Below are 12,302 nucleotides of genomic sequence, written 5' to 3' on the forward strand. Positions count from 1 at the left end.
ATGTTTTGTTAATATTGTCGTAAATAACATCGTTGAATACTATTGTAGAAGTGTTATTTATTACGTAAACCACCATAACACCTATTAACACGGTTTATTTCGGAAGGCGCGCAATAGTGTAAAAGCGTGTTTAACCTACAGTAATACCCGTTATAGATAGCTAATGCTATGTATTGAATAAAAACTTTTAGTTTTTGCATTTTCATAATAAATACTTGCCACATAACGTTTTCACCAGTGCTATATGGGATTAAAAAACGTCAATCATAAATTAAATGTAAAATATCGCGTATTCTATAGACGCCACTTTGGTGTTAGCCTTTCTAGGTTTTCTAAACGCTAGTAAACGTGATTAAGTGGGCGAAGAGGTCGTCTTTCTGGAGATTTTTCAATTCGTCTTCGAAAATGAATTGAATGGCCACATTGAAGCACAAAAGTAATGTTGCTTAATCATTGGCACGCATTGACATTAATACATTATGTGTGTAAATGCATATTTGCATGTATTTATCTTTTGCCTTCGTTCGATCGCATTTATAGTTTTGGAGTTAATATAAATATGAACAAAGGAATAAGCTTTTTCTTTTCGGCGTATCTATCTAACCCAGCTTTTCACCTTAAATGAACTTTATCAACAGCCTATAACATGGTGGGGAAATTTTCCGACAGTAAACCCAAATGAATAAATCCGAATATTTCATTAGCTGATTTGAGAGGAATACCCCCAAAACAGTGGCCTCATCACTGCGTCATTGTACAGCGTATAGGACGTAAAACTGTTTAGTATAGGGAAATCCGGACTATTTTCTGCATGTATATATATTCAGAATTTCAAGGTCAATGTTCGGTAAGTAAACTGTCAGTAGAGGAACGAGTGGACTATCGATACAGCCATTATGTTCAGGATATAAAAATAACTAATTTTAAGGAACTGACTATCGGTAAACACCTCTTATCAGCATTGTGAGAAAACACCACCGAAAAAATATATAGTCATAACAAGATAGAAATCGTTTCATTATCTTATCACACATGTGTGACGTACACGGTCAGTCTCTCTGGAAATCGTTATTGAAAGTCAAAATAGGCTACAGACAGTTTGCATTAATAACACAGTGTGTCTTCAATTTTCTATCGAAAAGTATCGTGGTTATATGTTCTTTTGACAAGACCCCATGAGAATGTTAAAGACCGCGTCATGTGAAAATTGGCTTTATGCCATATGCGGCCAGCGTAGCTCTAGCCAAACCTGCGGCCAGCGTAGCTCCTTAGATGAGATACATCGAGACTTGTTCCATGTAACAAACAACAACAACGTGTGTCATAATGTGGTGAACCATGTTTTGTCTGATACTAGATTTTTCAGGTGTCCGTGTTACTTAATATCGTCCGAAACATCAAACTTACGATACAAGTTTTGAAGATAAGTTGTTTTAAGTAAGAAAAGCAATTAGTTTATTTCGGATATTCTATTAATGCCCATGGTATATGTAACACTAAAATGCAGTCGTGAATAAGGTTACTCTTTAGATAGTTGATATAACAGGGTCACGTAGTCCAAGTCCCTAAGGTTTAATGATCGAGTTACTATTTGCTCGAGACCTGTAAGTCTCAATACATAATCATAAGAACTCACACAATTTCATAATAAACAAACAAACTCGACTTTATTCATGCAGTTAATTTATTGTCATAAAAAATGTAAAAATGTGATTTCTCCAGTCAAATATCAGATTAATGCTAAAATAATCAACGCTTGCTTATACAGCAAGTAAAGAAGCGAAGGAACCTCTCAAGTAAATTGGGCTGCTTGCTTGACATATCCGTCCGTCGCTCGTTTGTTAGTTGCCCGCAATTTTGCCCAATTACTGTTTCGGGCGCAGTCAAGTCTTCATGTTGAATAGCTGCATTTCGGTTGTTATCATTATCATTGATGAAGCTGTCAAAAAACACGCCGACACAGTCCAAACTGTGACCTCTCTTAACATGCTGACGGCACGCCGCGTGTTGGCATCGGTTGGTCCACATACCATATCGGGCAAAGAAATAGAGCTGAAACTTCTATCTGCCGCGGGAAACCTTTGCGGAGACAGACATCAGTAATTGAGAAGGGTCCGGTCTATGAAGCCCCTTTGATACGTATACTCATGTTCCACATTCACAGAGGCGTCTGATGATGATGATGATGATGATGATGATGATGATGATGATGATGATGATGATGATGATGAAGCACTAATTGACTCGCTGCACCAAATGTCGCCGCTTAATTGGTGAAATCATCCCATATAGCGGCGGCCTTGCTACTGCTGCATAACTGAAAGGAATTCTTGCCTTTGAGCGGACTGGATATTGTTACCATCATGCTGACATTTTTGTACGTGACACCGAGCAGACCTACCGGAGTGAGAGACACCGGATTGTAGTCGATCTCCGGTCCGCGGGGGTTGATGCCGGAGACGACTACGAACCTCTCACCAATCCCGATTCTGAACAAACCATTTGCTTTCATGGTGCCGCCTTGAAGGACCACAAATATGCCCATGACCTGAAGCTTTTCATTGATGTTATACTTGCTGCGAAGTATGTATTGTAGTGTGTGTGCATCCATTGTGTACCTGAAATACACACATCTACTATGAATTGACGTATTTATATTAACCTTATATGTAACGCAAACTTTTACTTCTATCAGAATTGAACATCAATATAAATAAACTGCTTTTTAATCCTTTTATGCCTACCGTCTAGAAAAAAGGCCTTGGCAAACAGCGTAGACCCAGATGAGACGCCGCATGATGCGGCGTCTCATCTGGGTCTGCGCTGTTAGCTTAAAGGAATTTCTGTAAGAAATATTCTACATATAAAAATAAATTTACTAGACAAACCTAATTTTGGAAATAAATTGATCCAATTTAGAAGGATGGGAGAGTCCACTAGTCATAAATGGGTTAATAACATATTTCAAAATCAGAGCTGTCAATTGTAATCAATGATTGACCCATGAACTTTTATGTCGGTAGCCGCGCATTTGTAAAAAGTATGTCAGCTTTAATGAGTTTTAATGCTAAAACAATTGCTCAATAAATATGTGTTCTTATTATTTTTAGCTTGAATATATTAACAGACTTTCGGATAATACAATGTATTTCAATAAAAATGTTACGCTAAATAATAAACACTATTTCATTTTAATAATTTGTATTAGGACAAAATATTAAAACACAAAACACCTCTTTCCAGATATGTCATGTATATTATAGAAAGCCTCGATATGTTTTCAAACTTGGTTTTATAAATGGACTACCTTTTTAGCGAGATAATGGCTGTAGTCATTTGTTGCAACGCTGTACATAATTATTTGTGCTTGTATTTTCATCCCTTTGACAAATGTGAAATATGCTATCATTTCATTACGCTTCACTCATTATTTACACGATTAAACAATCGCTTCATTTCCTCGCTGTGTTGTACTGGATTTGATATGTATAGGCATTCCGCTTTCTGTGAAACGTTCGACTTATCTCCAAAACAAGTGCACAAAGGGACACATATGTGAATGCACTTGAAAATTAAAATAAAAAACTTGTTCATGTGCAGATCCTCGCGATTATGGTCATCTAGTTTGGCTTATGAGCCACCATTACTGATGAACATCTTTATTGGTCGCTTGGCCACCATTACTGATGAACATCTTTATTGGTCGCTTGGCTGGTATGAGCCACCATTACTGATGAACATCTTTATTGGTCGCTTGGCTGGTATGAGCCACCATTACTGATGAACATCTTTATTGGTCGCTTGGCTGGTATGAGCCACCATTACTGATGAACATCTTTATTGGTCGCTTGGCTGGGAGGTATGAGCCACCATTACTGATGAACATCTTTATTGGTCGTATGAGCCACCATTACTGATGAACATCTTTATTGGTCGTATGAGCCACCATTACTGATGAACATCTTTATTGGTCGTATGAGCCACCATTACTGATGAACATCTTTATTGGTCACTTGGCTGAGCCACCATTACTGATGAACATCTTTATTGGTCGTATGAGCCACCATTACTGATGAACATCTTTATTGGTCGAATGAGCCACCATTACTGATGAACATCTTTATTGGTCGCTTGGCTGAGCCACCATTACTGATGAACATCTTTATTGGTCGCTTGGCTGGGAGGCAATCGGTGCCATTGAGAGTAAGTTTGTTCCTTTTTCCTAGTTCCTTATTCGAATAAGAAATAAGGAATTGTTCATTATTCCTTATTCATGCGTTACATATTTGATATGGGGTTTGACAGAAATGCAAACGTGTGTTAAGTAAATCAAAACAAAATAGCTCGAATACATTTACTAAATGTATCACGTTACAGTTTCATGTTTCTTCTTCACGCTTGCATAGGATTTCTTATTTCAAACGGACCGGCATGTTCTACTTCGAATACTACCTTCACATAAACAAAACCTGAAATATATGACATTATGTTACAAATATGTGATGTAAAAAAGCAATGTAGTTCATTGAAACATGTTTGTTTTTATTTATAATTCCGTTCCTTTTTCGCGGCTGAATGTGAAAAAAGGAACCAGTTCCTTATTCCTTATTCAAGCCGAATAAGGAGCTACCATTTGCTTATTTAAACATCAATGAAAGAGATCCAAAGTTAACCACATATAAATGAACATATTATATAGATAGGTTGTATATTTAAAATACTAATTCCAAAACATGTCTACTTAGCTTTAAGTAATGATAATCCAGCTCTGTATTCAGTTTGAATTAGGAATAACGAACTGGTTCCTTATTCCTTAATCAAATCAAATAAGGAACTGGAATGTTCAGCCTATAAATTATAAATAAAAATGAACCAACGAGACGAATAACTCAACGAAAATTATTGTATACGTAGGTCGGGTTTAATTTTTTTTATTAATTGCAGTACAATATCCTTTGTTTTATTTAATGATACCATAGTTCCTTATCTGGTTTGAATAAGGAATAAGGAACTCTATCTAAAAATATGACTGATAACCATTTCGTCGGTTCGACTTTTAATCGTGCGCCAAAGTTAAAGGTCGCCGGGTGTAACGTAGGCATCCAAGATCGAGAAAACACGCTTTCCATCAAGACCGTTGCCGTTTTATAGATCCCACAGTCATTAATCGTGTGCCGGGGTTGAAAGTCGCCGAATGTATCGTTGGTCTGCATGAGTGAGAAAACGCGTATTCACACTGAAAAATCCTAAGAAGACAACACACTTTTACAGCTAAGATGCGCGCTTTTTCGTTTCAATTATAAAATAAAATGACATATTGAGACATTTCGATGAAAGTGTTCAGTCTTCTAGAGGCATTTGGACCGCTGCTTCCAATGCAGTCTTTCTTTTATGGTGACGAGTTGAAATCATTATGCATTCTTCATCGTATCACTTCGTACCTGTTTTCGTATGAGCATTGAATGAGATATAATCTAAAACATGTTTAGTTTTCAGCAATGATATAGTGTTGAACAAAGTTCATGGTGAGATAAGACTTCAATATATGTACCAGAGATATAAATAACAATCTTACATTAAACATCGCCAATAATAACGAATATAAAGCTGTACCATGAGAGAATGATCCGAATTTAAAAATCCGAAATTATGGCCTCTAAATAAGGAAGTGGTGTTTAGTTAGTTCCTTATTCGGAAGCCTTTATTTCGACCCATCACTTACGGATATGTTAAATCTTAAATGTTGTGTGTATTATTTAAGCTTGATTATATTATATGGACGTATAATATGTTCTCAATTGCTTAAATTAAAAAGCTTACCAAAATCGTGGAAAATATATGTTGTTTGCGTCATTTGCGAAAAAACAGTATTTCCCATGTTTTTTGTCGGCTATCTTGGCGGCCATCTCGGATTTAGAACCCGTGGGTAAAAAATTGTTCTTGGGAACACATGTTTTCTTTTATCCAAGACAATGTAGAACATCATCAGCATATAAAAACAGGTTCCAATCATGCACCGTGGACCTCCGTTCCTACTAGCCTAACTTGGTAGTAAACAAAATGCTAAAATGTCATTAACACTGTTTGCTTTGCTATAATTATGCAAACGTCATTTTAAAATTTACTTTAGAAAGGGGTAATAACTATTGTTATCGGCTTAATTACAACAGAAATGTATCCTTATAGTAAGTACAAATGTGTTTTAAGAGAAAAATAAACTTAAGAAGATCTAAAAACACAACAATCAATTGTAAATGCAAAAGCCATCTTTATAGTTCATACTTATGTGTAACATACAATTCCATATCAAAGTCTGATTTCCCCCTAAAGTTATCATCTCTGACTACAGCTATATAGTCAATTTCCAGTTTAAAGGTTCCTGGCACATCGTCTGCTATCGTGATGTCGATGTCGGGTATGTCACGTACCCCACGTAGTCCTACATATTCCTGTTTATTCTGCACATGACGCCACTTTTCTAGGTTTTGTAAACGCTAGGAAACGTGATTAAGTGGGCGAAGAGATCTTCTTCCTGGCGAGATTTCAATTCTTCTTCGCTAAAATGAATTGAATGGCCACATTGCAGCACAAAAGAAATGTTGCTTAATCATTGGCACGCATTGACATTACATCCACGTAAATACATATTTATTTATCTTTTGCATACGTTCGATCGCGTTAAAAGTATCGTGTATCGCTTCGTGTGTCGCGCAAAATATCGCGTGTCGCTTCGTGTGTCCTCCTTTGAACCCGAGACACGATATTTAGCGCGATACTCAAAGCGACACACGATATTTTGTGCGATACACGAAGCGACACGCGATATTTACCACGATATATCGCCTTTTGGGCTACCTATACAAGGGCGATATTTCGTGGTACATTCTCGCGCAAAATATCGTGTGTCGCTTCGTGTGTTGCACAAAATATCGTGTAGCGCTTTGTGTGTCGCCCTTGATGAAAGCAGGGTGAGACTATAGATGCACTATCCGGATTCCGTAGTATGCAGCGCACGCTAATAAATTGCCTTGCAAGATTCAATTCAAGTTATTGGAATTTAACTTAATTAATTGACATGATTCTATATAATTGTACATGATTATTCAATGTAAATTGGCATGTTGCGGTGTGATATTAAAATGCTGCTTCCTGTTACACTGACATGGTCCGGCATTGTGATGCATCTTGCTTTTTAATACATACACTGTCATGCTGCAGAATTGTGAGAGATACATGTTGCCTCGTTTAAATTGGCATGTGGGGTGAAATTACATGCTGCCTCGTGATACATTGGCTAGCATAGCTTATTATCTGGCGGTACCACGAGGAAGTTTTGGAACGATGCAATGTCTAAACTGAAAGATTTGGCATTTGTAGTTGCTAAAAGATTCTTAAACAAGTTTAACAACTTCATCGATGTTCCACTCCACTATAAATGAATGTCTTCGTTGATAGCCTAAGTATGGTTATGATAATTCAAGGACCGTTTGATATCAACACCTGCTGCCGCCGGACTATGTATGTACATACACAGTACACACAGACATCAACACCCTAGTTATGCTGAGTTGTACGATGTAGCGTTGTTTTGAAGCCAGTTAGCTTGGAAACCAGGATTGCTTCTTACAAACTTGACCAATAAGCGTCGGAAGAATCAATATGATTGTAAATCCAGAAGTTAAACACTATATAAAGTAATGAACAAACTAATCAAGCCATTTCCATATGCTGACGAAGTAATACTCTAGAAACAGCAGATGTTGCCAATTCAATTCAGTGCGAAAACGACTCGCAATTTATATAGGATTACCTCTTATTATTATTCTTTTCGAAAAGGTGTACTAACTAAAATACTAAGGAACTAATTCAAATGATGTCTTATGGATATCCGACTTCCTAACAAATAAAACCCAGACTGTTGTCCTGGATGGAACCATGCTAATCACTGATCTAAATAAAGTACTCTGCTGATTATATAACACATAGCACTCTAAAACTTTTTGCAGATGATCTTTTACTCTGCATCATCAACAAAAATATCAACATCTATCCGACGCTCATAACCTTCAGCTAGATATTGAAGCTTCTGGTCGATTGGCGCAGGGCTGGTTAATGAAATTTCACACTGAAAAGTGCAACATCCTCAGCATTACTAAACAAGAGCTGTCAGAGGACAGCGCGCTCGACTATTCGAGTGCTTGACATTATAACGTAAGCCATCATGGGGAAATTGTTCATATTCAATAATTTATAAGACCAGCTTTCAAAAATAAAAAAAGGAAAAAATATTTTTTTTTTTTTTTTGGGGGGGGGGGGGGGGGGGGTTGAGAGGAGGTATAATGTGGGGTGTGGTCATTTATAAGACGATCTTTCAAAATAAAAAAGGAGAAAAATATATATATATATATATATATATATATATATATATATATATATATATATATATATATATATATATATATATATATATATATATTGGGGGGAGGGGGGTAGGGGGGTGAGAGGGGGGTATAATGTGGGGTGGGGTAATTTATTAGATGATGTTTAAAAAAATTGGAGTGGGGGAGGTTGGGGGGAGGGATTCTGGGTAGGGGCGTGGGGTATTGTTTGGGTGGAATCCATTGTGGTATTCAGGTAAGTGTTGTTTTGTCAAAGTAATAATAAAATGTGATCATAAATAAAGAAGTTATGGCAATTTAAGCAAAGTGTTCAATTATCTAAGTGTTAAAGGGGCCATAATTATGTAAAAATGCTTGATACAGTGATCTGCTTTTGGTAATAGGTTGGGGTCATGTTGGTAAACAAGTATGCAAAATATAAAAGCAATATGTCAAAGGATATAGGAATTTGGGTTAGTACGCAAACCTTAACATAGATTTATCAAAACTAAGCATATTCTAAGTATAAAAGGGGAAATAATTATGACAAAATGCTTGATAGAGTTGTCTGCTCTTGTTTATAGGTTGGGGTGATGTTGGTAAACAAGTATGCAAAATATGAAAGCAATGTCAAGAGACAATGAAAATAAATGGGGTAGTACGAAAACTTTAACATTTGTTGCATATTCTAAGCAGAAAAGGGGCCATAATTATGACAAAATGCTTGATAGAGTTGTCTGCTCTTGTTTATAGGTTGGGGTCATGTTGGTAAACAAGTATGCATAATATGAAAGCAATATGTGAAGGGACAATGAAAATAATTGGGGTAGTACGAAAACTTTAACATTTGCACGCTAACGGCACTGCACGGAACGGAACGCTGACGCCGGGGTAAGTAGGATAGCTCCACTATATATATTTCATATATAATAGTCGAGCTAAAAAATGCTTGATAGAGTTGTCTTCTCTTGTTTTTAGGTTGGGGTCATGTTGGTAAACAAGTATGCAAAATATAAAAGCAATATGTCAAAGGAAAGGATAGAGGAAATATTTGGTGAAGTACGCAAACTATAACATAGATATATCAAAAATATGCATATTCTAAGTATAAAAGGGGCAATAATTCTGTCAAAATACTTGATACAGTTGTCTGCTCTTATTTATAGGTTGAGGTCATGATGTTAAACAAGTATGCAAAATATGAAAGCAATACATAAAGGGACATTGAAAATATTTGGGGTAGTATGCAAACTTTAACATTTGCTGCATATTCTAAGTGGAAAAGGGGCCATAATTATGAAAAAATGCTTGATAGAGTTGTCTTCTCTTGTTTAAAGGTTGGGGTCATGTTGGTTAACAAGTATGCAAAATATAAAAGCAATATGTCAAAGATATAGGAAATATTTGGGGTAGTATGCAAACCTTCACATAGATTTATCAATAATATGCATATTCTAAGTATAAAAGGGGCAATAATTATGACAAAATCCTTGATAGAGTTGTCTGCTCTTGTTCATAGGTTGGGGTGATGTTGGTAAACAAGTATGCAAAATATGAAAGCAATATGTCAAGGGACAATGAAAATAAATGGGGCAGTACGAAAACTTTAACATTTTCTGCATATTCTAAGTGGAAAAGGGGCCATAATTATGACAAAATGCTTGATAGAGTTGTCTGCTCTTGTTTATAGGTTGGGGTCATGTTGGTAAACAAGTATGCAAAATATGAAAGCACTATGTGAAGGGACAATGAAAATAATTGGGTTAGTACGAAAACTTTAATTTTGCATGCTGACGGCAAAAAACGGCACGGCACGGAACGGAACGCCGGGGTAAGTAGGATAGCTCCACTACATATTTTTCATATATAATAGTCGAGCTAAAAAATGCTTGATAGAGTTGTCTGCTCTTGTTTATAGGTTGGGGTCATGTTGGTAAACAAGTATGCAAAATATAAAAGCAATATGTCAAAGGATATAGGAAATATTTGGGGTAGTACACAAACTATAACATATATATATATTAATAATATGCATATTCTAAGTAAAAAAGGGGCAATAATTCTGTCAAAATACTTGATACAGTTGTCTGCTCTTGTTTATAGGTTGGGGGTCATGATGGTAAACAAGTATGCAAAATATGAAAGCAATACGTAAAGGGACATTGAAAATAGTTGGGGTAGTACGCAAACTTGAACATTTGCTGCATATTCCAAGTGGAAAAGGGGCCATAATTATGAAAAAATGCTTGATAGAGTTGTCTGCTCTTGTTTATAGGTTGGGTCATGTTGGTAAACAAGTATGCAAGATATGAAAGCAATATGTGAAGGGACAATGAAAATAATGGGGGTGGTACGAAAACTTAAACATTTGCATGCTAACGCAGATGCAGACGCCGAGTTGAGTAGGATAGCTACACTATATATATTTCATATATAATATTCGAGCTAAAAAAGAAACCCTATAATTTTCTCATATAAACTACACGATCACATCCATGATCCTTGAAAAAGTAAATCATGCAAAATACTAAGGTCTTACACTCAAAAGTAACCTTTAATTGGATAAACATATTAACTCAATCACGAATAATGTAAACCAGGCGGTAGGATTTCCTCACCGCAACCTAAATAATTAGCTATCTTAGCTCATCAAAAGTTAAAGATCATGCTTACAAAGCACTAGTCAGGCCTAAACTAGAATACTCCGCCAGTGTGTGTGACCCATATACGAAAGCTCAATAAAATCAACTGGAAAAAGTACAAAAACATGCATGCAGCCAGATTCGCAACAGATACCACAACGCAAGCTCAGTAACTAATATGATAGACACCCTGAACTTGCCCACTCTTGAAACATGCAGAACAAAATTCTGTCTTAACATGTTATAATAAATTGTCCACCATATAGTTTCCATCACTCCTCCAGATAGTCTCCTTGTTGCTGTTGACCGCCAATCCAGACTCAGCAGTAATCATTGTTTTAGACACATACAAACCTCAAAAGACTCGTATAAATTTTCATTCTACCCAAGATCAGTAATCCAACGGAATTCACTACCTCCTCACATACATGAGACAGCCACAGGAGAAGTTTTCAAAACCCTTACTCCTGTGGCTTTCATTGTCCCCCTTTTCCACCTGTTAACACTGAGAATGTAAATAAATTTAAACTAACCCCCACCTGAGCACCTTTGTACAGTTTTTTGCCCCTTAACCAATAGGCACCGGAACAAAATATTCTATTTAGGAGGGCTGGACCGGAAGGAGATCTCCTTCACTGATAACTGTCAGGTGGCGTTTGAGTAGCTGAAGCTTCATTACCATAAACACCATTTCTTTACTTGCAGTTGTCGTTTACGTTGTTCACTGATAACTCTTTTAAGTGAAAGGGTGCTTCTTTAACACAAACTATTAATTATAAAGGAAATGCACGATGAAACTCTAGAAACGTATCCACTTCTATGCAGATGGAAGATTAAAATATGAATACATAAACTTGACTGACTTGGGAATAAAGTACTTCACCCATAATTCAGATGTACTAGTAGCCTAAGTATTGGATATCTATTTAAACGATTTGGGGATACTTTTAAAGTAATTAGTATACACAGAAATATGGTCCATTTATAACAGATATCAAATTATCAAGTTTGCAACGTATTTCGAAAAAACTGTCGAAACAAACCTGATGTTAGAAAGATTGAAACTATGATAAACAAGAAACCGTCAGAGACGGGTGATGCTCCCCAAAGGTTTTTTTTCCACAATATTGCACTATATATTCATATAAAAGGAAACGTCTTGAGGGGCATAACTTTGTACAAAATAATACGATGGATGGTTTAGCAACTTAAAAATTTCAAAGGGCCATAACTCTCTTAATAAATCATCTAACCAGAACCCACAAATAACATGCGCATCTCC

General features: G+C 36.3%; 2 protein-coding genes across 3 annotated transcripts in view; both read left to right on the top strand.

Moving 5' to 3' along the window:
• LOC127853811 (organic cation transporter protein-like) overlaps nt 1-12,302 on the top strand; it is a 289,143-nt gene that overhangs the window by 180,000 nt on the left and 96,841 nt on the right. The window lies entirely within an intron of this gene.
• LOC127853818 (uncharacterized) overlaps nt 1-12,302 on the top strand; it is a 289,097-nt gene that overhangs the window by 156,381 nt on the left and 120,414 nt on the right. The window lies entirely within an intron of this gene.

This window comes from Dreissena polymorpha, chromosome 12 (assembly GCF_020536995.1).
Source record: "Dreissena polymorpha isolate Duluth1 chromosome 12, UMN_Dpol_1.0, whole genome shotgun sequence".
NCBI lineage: Eukaryota > Metazoa > Mollusca > Bivalvia > Myida > Dreissenidae > Dreissena > Dreissena polymorpha.